Source organism: Rhea americana, unplaced genomic scaffold (genome assembly GCF_003343005.1).
Source record: "Rhea americana isolate MKP2758 unplaced genomic scaffold, rheAme1 scaffold_4, whole genome shotgun sequence".
NCBI classification, from domain to species: domain Eukaryota; kingdom Metazoa; phylum Chordata; class Aves; order Rheiformes; family Rheidae; genus Rhea; species Rhea americana.
Window position 1 is genome coordinate 12,791,059 of NW_028186534.1, and position 10,071 is coordinate 12,801,129.

A 10,071-nucleotide genomic window follows, 5' to 3' on the forward strand; every position below is an offset into this window, starting at 1 on the left:
GTCTAGGGCCCTGTGTGGCTGTGAGGCTCTCACACCAGCACCAGTAGCTTCTGCATTCCTTATGCAGCAGCTCACGTTTTTTGGTCAGRTAATGGAGAGATTCATAAAATAAAACTATAATAAAACACATTTCCAATAGAAAAATAAAGGGTGAAACAAGAAAACAGAAGAGAGGAGAGCCAGGCAGAAGCGTGGAGTAGTGTGAAGTGATGGGATACTGTGCTGGAGTGCAAGGGTGCAGCTGCAGCTTGTCCGCTGATCCATGATGAAGGGGAGTTTAGAGGTCACATGTGACAAAGGCGGCCAGCCTGTCTCCATCCTCAAAGCCCACTTTTGGAGAGCAGTTAGACTGGCTGATACAGCATATCATTTTTCATTACCCATGCCACCACCATGCTTCCATTTGATGTAACACTCTAATTTTGTGTCGATTCTGCTGCCTGGATTAACCTTTTAATGCCTTTTCTTGAAGGCCAGTTGGTACAGCAATCTAATTCCGCACACCCCAAGAATAATGAGTTAAATCCCTACCCCATGTTTTAGGGCTTTCCAGATACTCTGGCTTTGGGCCCAATTCTATTTTCAACTGAAGTTGATAGGAGAAACTCAGGTGCTTCACTAAGAGGTAGACCAGGTAATCTGGGAAAATTTAATGAAGGAGAATGCTGCATTTATTCAAGGTTTAAATTCTATTGTTTTATCACCTAAACTTCTAACTCACAGAGCTACAATTCTCCCATTGTCTTCATGGGATGTAATACAGGATTCATGTGACCTGTTTTTGCTATGTCTGACATGATTGCCTTTTTTTTTTTGCCATTCTATTTTTTTATTATTTATTTCTCCCTCCTTCTGGCCACAGGCAAAGGAAATAAACCATCTGATATCCTGCCAGCAATCTGTCTTAGACGCTTTGAGACTGGAGGAGTTTCTCGCACCTCAGAAGAGCATTAAAAAACTAGCTGATAACTTGGACAGGGTTCAGGTATGTTTGTGCACATTCCAGCAGTTAAACTGATTTCTTCCACTATCTTATCTGTCCATTTCTGGTTTTGAAGGGGAGGAAGTTTGGCAGGCAAGTTACTCTTGGAATGCGCTCAGTAAACCATGGGCAGGAGAACTGAAGAGCATAAATAGAAATAGCCATAGGTATAGCAACTGGGAGTCTGACATCTGGCTTCTATTCCTAGCTTTACCCATGACTCACTTGGTGACCTTGGAAAGCCATTCCATCTCTCCCTGCTTCAGTTCTCACAGGCAAAACCACACATTCCCCAGGTCATCCCAGGCAGATGGGCCAAGGTCCCCCCTAGCTGGGCATCTTTCAGGGGAAAACCAGCTGCTCCCTCTGCCAGCCTTGAGCCCTCCAAAACCATTTCACCACACAGGCCCAGGGCATTGCAGAGTTGCTGCCTCTCTGCCTGAGGGAACTTGACTGATTAACTGGGTGAATCTTGAAGCTTTTGGGGATCCTTCAAGGAAAAGCACTGTAACAAAATGTTACTARTTATAGCACCACCACATCAGGCATTCCTGCTCTGGACAGAACTCTACTATCAACCAACTTAATTATACATTATCTTTGCCCAATTCCCTCCTTACTAATTGTGGCCAAAGCACTGAGCAAAGCTAATTTGTTACTTACTCTCCATTTCTCCTTATTCAAGATCAGTTCCTTGACAGCAACAGCTAGACTGCTATGCTGGGCTGCATCTGCTTCCCTGCCTGCGCTCCCCTCCCCCTCCACCAGCAGTTGTAAACACATCTCTGCTTTATTCCTGCCTGGAGCAGATTCCTGGGATGCTAATGCCAGATACAGCCCTGGCCTTGGGCAGTCAGTCCCATGGCTGGAGCAGGATGGATCTGCGTTACTATGCAYGAAACCTGCAAACACCCTGGAATAGGCCACTAGAAAAGCAGATATCAATTTTCCAGGCAACAGTCTGAGGCACCAGCAATCCCAAATGGTGCTTTGCAGCCTTTTTCTGCAGTCAGAGGAGTGGTTCGCAGCATGTGGGAGCACAGGCCTCCTCAACCCTTAGCTCTCCCCACTTATTTCAACTCCCAGGCCCTAGCCCTGGTACACTGCAGTGAGGTTCAAAGGCTTGGCTCTAGCAGCGAGACAGGAAACCTGCAGTGAAAGCCACAGAGCCTATGTACACTGCTAGCCCCTACATGCACGTCAGGGACCAGCAGMATGAAAGCATCCTGGATCAATCTAATTTCTGCGTAAAAACAGGAAATTGCCCCTCCCTTGGCCAAAACAGAGGAAGAGCTGCGTGGCTTATATCTGTGTCACTAAGAAAAGGGGCAGGGGAAAGAGCAACCGACTCATTTCATCTTATCCGGAAGCATGTCAAAAAAAAAAACGATGCCTCTATTTGTTCTACGGATACTTTTAAATCCATCTCCAGCACAGTTCCAGGAAAAAAAAAGAAGCACTCTGCTCCAGCAGGGCATAGACCACAACACATGACCTCAAACCTCCCATTTCCAGCCAAAGAGAATGGGAGTTTTGCCACAACTAGCAGGGCAGGGGGCCTCACCAAGACATTCTGGCCTCCAGGCGTTTCATATTGAGCCTCTGGTTTAAATTCAGCTTGGGCTAGTGGCAATCTGACAGTTACGCAGCAGCCAGGGAAAATGAATTCTCACAAAAAGTCTGCCACCTCTCCTCTCCTCCAGCAGTCACAGCAGGGAAAGCCAAGACTGATCTAGGGTCAAGGAAAAAAGATACATATTTTTTGTGTATGTCACATGACATACACACACATATATATAAATATATGTATATATAAATCCTTCTCCTTCAGAAGGAGTGCCCCTGACACTTGATTGATCATTTTGGGGTAGGTAGAAAGGTTCTTGTTTGTAGCTGTTTTACTTCTGTAATAAAAAACCTCTTTAGGGCATAGTATTTCAAATAATACCTCCCCATGTGACGACATTACAAAGCAAGAAGAGGGAAAAGGGAGGAAACATCAGTATTTCTACTTGTTTTCTTTATTCCTTTGTACTGGAGTGAATCTCTTGTGGGGAGATGCAGCTTGGGGCATAGCACCTCAGCCATTGTTTCCTTAGAGCACAGCACCTTAGTCTCCTGTCACCTCACACTGCATTTATTTTACAGAGGTGTCGTGTAGAGGCAATACTAGAAGATGAAAAAGGCGAAATGTTCATTAGAAGACCTTGAAACTTTCAGGAGCTCTATAAAATAATGCAAGACAGCAGATACATTGGCAATGGAGACCAGCAGTGACCAGAAGTTGTTTTAACTACAAGGCTATTGATAAATAAAGTGCTTGTTTCCAAACCTGTGCAACAGCTTCAGGTACAGGCATTCAGTGCTTTCAGTATGGAAGAGCCAGAGGGATGGGCAGCATGGGCACACAAGCCAGCCCAGGATCCATCTCTTACTAGTATAAATCCTGTAACTTGGTTGTTTGCTCTGGAATTACATGCAGAGAAATCAGATAATCAAAGCTTTCCCCATTTCAGTATCACCTGGTCAATTAGAAATAGGGATTGTATAGTGTTAAGCCAAAAACTACGTACAAGAGTTGTTCTTAGCTTAGCATGAATAAGAAACCTCAGAACCATGAACAGGTTTTCTTTACAGTGAGTCCTAGACCTTGCTATGTCAAAATAAATCAAAACAATACCTCTTCATGCAGTCATAGCAATTGTTTTCTTTTTGTCTGCTGTCTTTGTGGTCAGGAGGTTGTCTACATACATGTTTAGGTGTTTCTACATAGGAATCAACCTGCAAATAAAGAGCTGCAGCAGAAGAGCTGTGGTTTTGTTTTTACTGCTGAAGACTGAGATCCTGTGAGAAAAACAGTTTTCAGGAGTCTCATTTTCCGGTCAGATGGAGGAAATGAAAAGCAAAGATTCATTACATTTGCTATTCAGCTGTGTAGATTTTTTAATGAAATGTGTCTACCAACTAATTTAAAAATGAGGAAGTAATTTTCTTTTTATTCAAGTAGAATTAAAAAACCTAAAGTATATCATTCTGGGCTAGCTTAAGCAACCAAGAATATCTTTATCCTCCCATCTTATGCCAAACATTTCCTTTTCATTTTGGACACCTGACCATGACTTCTCAAACTTTCACCTCAAATACAGCCTTCCTCTTTCTAATCATCTACATCCCTTCCTCCTGCAGCCAAAGAGCAGACTTTCCACTAGTCCTTCTCAGTTCTCCCGTATGCCTGGCAGGAACCATTSCACCTGTCTATAGACTCTTCCCAACAGAGACCAGGCCAAACCACCTTCCTTATTACAGATGGAAGATTTCCAATGTCTTCCAAATCTTTACATGTTTTGAGAGTCAGAGAGATGTTTCTGGGCTCTTGCAAGAGACATAGGTTGAAATAAGTGAATTTAGTCCAACTTTTTCCTGCATCCACCTTGTGGACTAAGAAAGCACATAGATGTCTAAGTCACTTCTGCCTGCTTTAATTTCAATCAGAAGAGTAAACAGAGAAGTCTAGCAACCTCGCTTCTTTCTTTATTGCCACCACTTCCAACTTCTTTCTGGCTTACTGCATCATCTTATGCAAGGCATATAACAGCTGTGCTTTGTTTAACCATCTCTCAAATACCAATGAGAGTGTGAGAGAAGACTTATAAATCAGCTTGCAAGGCTAAGATGAAAGCCATAATAGCAAGATAGAGCATTATTTGTTAACACTACAACCAGTAGTAAAATCAACACCTAAAAAACAAACACTGATTTGCAAGAAGGCTTTTGTTCAGTTTCTGACATTCATGRCTCCATGTTTCTTCCATAATTTCAGTTTACAAACAGATCTATGGTTTGGTTAAAGCCCCTACATAGAAAGTATCTCTCAGGCTAATTACAGTACAGAAATATTTCTTCTAGGCTCATGTCAGTGAGGAGTGAGAGCCAGTTGTTCCCTAAGGCAAGAGGGCAGAGGAGGAAAACAACACAGTCAGCAAAGGTTGGGGCCCCATCCCACAGCATCCAAGCAAGACAAACAGGGCAGGCCCAGAGGTTGGGGCCAGGTTCAACCAAAAACCACAGACTTGCCTGGTGATGAGTCAGGCCCAAGATCAAGCCAGGAAATGAATCCACAGGTCAGATCCTTGGTGGCAAGGCAGAGCTGAGATCAGCCCACAGGTCAGGGCCCAGTTCAACAGCATCCAGGACCTAGCATAAATATGACTGTGACTCAGCTAGAGACTTGTGCTCCTCTAATATAGCTCAGAGGGGCCTTAAGACTCACAGCTGAGCTTAAATAGGGTTCCTGGGCAGGGAACATGTGAGTAGAGGCTTCAGGTGAGGCTGGTCAAGACTATTAAGGTCTATTATTGCCCTCAGACCCCTGACAGCTTGTGCCACTGGTCAGCAGAGCTGGTAATCCTCAGCAATTCCTTCAAGAAGGGTGTCTGTGCAATGCCAAAGGCAGCCTTGGGGGCTGCAGCCCTACATGCTGCTCTTAATTCCATCCTAAAAGAGCAGCCCTCACCCGTTTGGCTAAGACCTCTGCTAAGCTCCATTTTTTTTTTAACTCCACTCAACCCTCCCCCCCCCACCAAGCTTGGCACTAAAAAGCAAATAAACAGCTCTGTGAGCTTCAAAATTTGTGCAGCCTGGTTTTCAACAGACTCACATCTCTTTGGAGACTGACCTAGGTGCCTGAGAAGGCACAAACTGTAACTGAAGTTTTTCCCAGGGTTTGGATGTCAATCAAGTGTCAGCTCCGTGTGGATTCTCTGGTGTCTAATAAGGTATGACAGACTATGTTAGTCTCTCTCACAGTTGCAGCTCTTGCAGGGTCATTCCCTCTGCCCAGCTGTTTGTAAAAGTAGGAACTGAATTAGACCAGAGAACTCTGTACCTCTGTMAGCTTTGACCAAAACTGGCCAAAGGGTTACAAAGTTTTCAGAGAGCAGAATCTGGAAGAATCTGAGTACACTGATACATGATATGATTGCATAAGCCCTGTTACATTAGGAAATCAAAATAACAAACCCTCTTTCCACTAAACATGATAGAATTTATAGTCGTATTGCTCCTGGTGAGGCAAAAATCCTCGTTAAACTTTGCTCTACAACCTATGGAGAGCCACACTGCAGAACTCCAAGTTGTTGCTTTATCTGTGAGTTTGAACACAGGGGAGACAATCTTCACACTTTAGGTCAGCTTATTTACTGCCCCTGTGGGAAGGAGGTGGACTGATCAGATCCCTTCATCCGTGCCTGTAATGAAAAGAAGTAGAAAGTGGAGATAAGAGCTACTTTGAAGTGGCTGCAAGGATCACGGAGCCAAAATATAATTAATTCATCTTATTGGGGAGAAAATGCAGAAAGAAACTTAAAGAGTGAAAATAAATGTCTAGACCTAGAATGAGTCTTCTTTTCAGTCACATGCAAGCAGTCACAGGAAGCCTTGGAGTTACATATGCTTTTAGCACAGCTTATAGCTAAGCTAGAGGTCTGTATGTGAAAATATGGCATTTAATGACCTCTGTGTGGCTCTGATAATTCCTGGGAAACTCTAGGGCCTTAAAAAAGCAAAAAGGTTATAAAGGATGTCCAGGTAGTTCTCATAAAGGAATAAGTTGGTAGTGATCAAACTGCACAGCCCAAACCAGATATTCTGCAGACAGCTCCGAGCCTAGGACACACAGGGTGGATTTCTGCCTTGGAGAAGGGGTGGTCTCCAGGGCAGCTATCCTGCCTCCTGCCACCACACCGCCTCAGGCCATGCAGAAGCCCAGCCAGCACCCGCAGGAGCCAGCTCAGTTGCAAACACAGCCTGCGAGGAGAGCCATGGGGCATCCTCGGGCTGCCCTCAGCAGACAGCAGAGAGACCTTTACAATCTCGACTCGGAAAAGCACTTCCTGCAGTGAAAGCTGAGCCACGCTCCTCTTGCAACTCCCGTTTTGGCTGTCTTAGTTCAGGTACTGTTGTACCRCAGAGCTCCAGGCCTAGGTTCAATTTTTTCGGTCACTCCAGCCAAACTTCCCACTGCTCCCTGAGGAGCCTTAGCATCCCACGTAACTGGTGGAAACAAGAGACCTTTCTGAAGCAAAACCTCCCTGACTAGACTCCWGGTAGCCTATCTTGTTACCCCAGTCTCTTGGGGAATGCACAGGCTGGAAACAGACAGGGAGAGATCAGCCCACTCAGGTGCTCCAGCAAGACTGGTATCTCAGAGGGCCTTTGGAGATGGATATTGAGCAACCATTGACAGGATTTCTCTGTCAGGCGGTGGTTTGCAGAGCTGTAGGGACCCATGCTGAATCTCAGCCCCGACACAGGCTGGCTTGTCGCAGATATTTATTAAAAGATGCTTCCTGCTCCCAAGCATCCTGCCTGGAGTTATTGGAGTCCTTCTCCTTGAGAAAGAAAACAAGCTTTGCAGGTGCTTTCTTTGTGTTAAATTTGTCAAAACACACTGCTACCCATACTTTCCAAGCAGAGATCACCTCTGCTCACTCAGSACCGTCCCACGGGATCTCCATCAGCACCACTGAGCAGGAGGAGTCCATTGACTATAGGGCACCAAATGGAGGCAACATCAGCAAATAACAGGATCGTGTTCCCAGCTGTCCAAATACAACCACTCCGGGGCTGAGAAGCTGTAGCTGCTCTCCAAGACACAGTAAAACTGCAGTCTCGACCGTCTCCCCAGGGAGTCTGGAAATGTTTCCTTCCCGCTGCCGGGCAGCGGGTGGCGGTGGGCTGCTGCCGAGCCGAGACCACGAGCGGGCGGCGGCGCGGCCCGGGCTGCGGGGCGCCCGCCGCGCTCCCGGCGGAGTCGGGCGGCACCTGCGGGCTGGCCCCGCTACTGCACCGGGAGCCGGGAGCCGGGAGCCCGGAGCCGGCCCGGCCTCCGGCCCGACCCGCTCCCCGGGGGGGCCGCGCACCGCCGGCCCCGGCCTCGGGCGTTGGCAGCGACCGCAGAGCTGACAGCGAAGGGCGCGGGGGGCCGGGAAAGGTTCAGGTGGAAAAGGCCGGGCAAGCTTTTTGCCATATATTTGTGCAAAAGCGGTGATAAGCAACAGTCAAAGGAGCTGCTGCAGGACGCTGCGAGAGCTGATTACGTGCAAGTAATCTCCACTTGAGTCGTGAAACATCTCAGCTCCTCCACCATGAGCAATTACCGCTTATCACAGAAGCAGCTCGAGTAAGAGTGCCACTTCCTTCCTAGGATCCCTTTCAAAGTGCTGGAAGGTGATGGCTGGTTTTCCCAGAAGTTACTACAAGCCCTTGAAGTGGTGGCGAGCACATCCACGCCCCGAAAGCTTTCATCCGCTTCTTTAGGGTGGAGGGTGRGACTGGGAGAAAAGCAGCTTTCCAACCCCAAAGCTGAAACTGAGCAAGGTTCCTGCTTATTTAACGGAGCATTTGCAATTTCTGGAGAAGATGCCTGTTCGTCTCCAGTTTTTGTGTGTATGTACGTGTGTGCGTGTAAAAAGGAGGTGTTGAGGACGAGCTGTGGCACTGTGAGCGGCACATTGCAGCCTAGTTTGGCCATTCATTGATAACGCTACTTTGCAGGTAATTTGCGAGCTCTGCAGATTTTCTCCCCATTCACACCTCATTAAAAAATATATATATTTTAAACGAAGCAACGAAGCATTCATGGTCTTTTTACTATCTGAAGGGATGGTTTGGCTCAAGAATCACAAAGAACCACAGATCAAATGTTCATGGAGATTTATAAAACCCAAAACATCCACCGTAAAACAGTTCCTGAGGAAGTAGAAGCCGGTACAGAGCTTTGTGAGCTTCCAGCTAAATTACATGCTAAAGYGAAGGTGAGGGCTGGCATCCTGATTGCGTTGTGGGGGAAGGGGAAAGCCTGATGTCCACAGCATTTCGCGGAAAATGCTCTAAAGATCTGAGAAAACTAGTAAAGGAGGGAAGCGAGGAAGGCCCCTACTTCATGCACTGAGGTCCTTGGCGCAGAACCAGGTCCTACATGACCAAATGTTTTCTAGCTCCTGCTGGAGTGAGCTGAATGGGTAAAAAAAAAAAGGAAAATCTAGACCATTGAAAACAGTGGGTTGAAATGCCGGGAGGCACAGTGTCTGCTACGTAGCGRTGTGTAAGGGCAGAGAGCTGTTGTAAACCAGGAGATCCGTTACTTGCGTGGGAAGGGAGGGTGTTCGGGTTTGGGTTTTTAGCTGAGCACTCACATGGAAAGGCCTGTTTTAACTGCTTTCCCCACGTACCAGAGTGCATGTCTCCRGGATTGAAATAGAGGGTGGTATGATCATTGTCTCTCCCAGGGAAATGGGTTTTAATGAGGTTTTAAATAATAAAGTGAGATAATTTCCCTGGCTGGYAAGAATGTGAAATTTTTATACCTCCTTTCTCTCCCAAAGTTTTATCACCCTTTATTTTTAGTGACATATAATCCTCCTTGAAAGAAAGAAAGAAAGAAAGAGCAGAGCAACCATTGATTTAAGGAAAGCCACTCTGCATCAGGGACTCTTGGGTCAGGGAAATTGATCCCTAGGGCAGCTTCTCTCCCAGCCGTTCCTTGCCTCCTGCACTGGAGACGAGTAAGTGCCCCGCAGGGCAAGGCAGAGGAGCAGGGTCCCTCCAGCCCCTTCCTTTGGCYGAGCCTTTGCCTGGTGTCTGCACGCTGGGGGCAGGTGATGTCCCCGCTCCAGCAGGAGTGGGGTGGAGGGTGAAATGCTTCTCCCCGGGGCTGGCAGGAAGCACAGTGTCCGGAGGAGGCTGGGTGCTGAGGGAATGCAGGGTGCTGGTGGAGGGTGYTGGGACAGATGCTGAGTGCGAAGTGCTGCATGCCGGTCCTGGGTGCTGGCTCTCGGTGCCAATGCAGGGTGCTGGTCCCGGGTGCCAGTACTGGGGGTTGCTGCAGGGGGCCAGTGCAGGGTGACAATACTGGTGCACACGCTGGTGCTGGCGCTGGATGCTGGTGCTGGGTGCATGCACTGGGTGCTGGTGCAGGGTGCCGGTGCCGGCCGTTGGGTGCCGGCGGGTGCATGCGCTGGGTGCTGGTGCGGGGCGCTGGGTGCGTGTGCGTGTGTGTGTGTGTGTGTGTGTGTGTGTGTCTGCGTGTG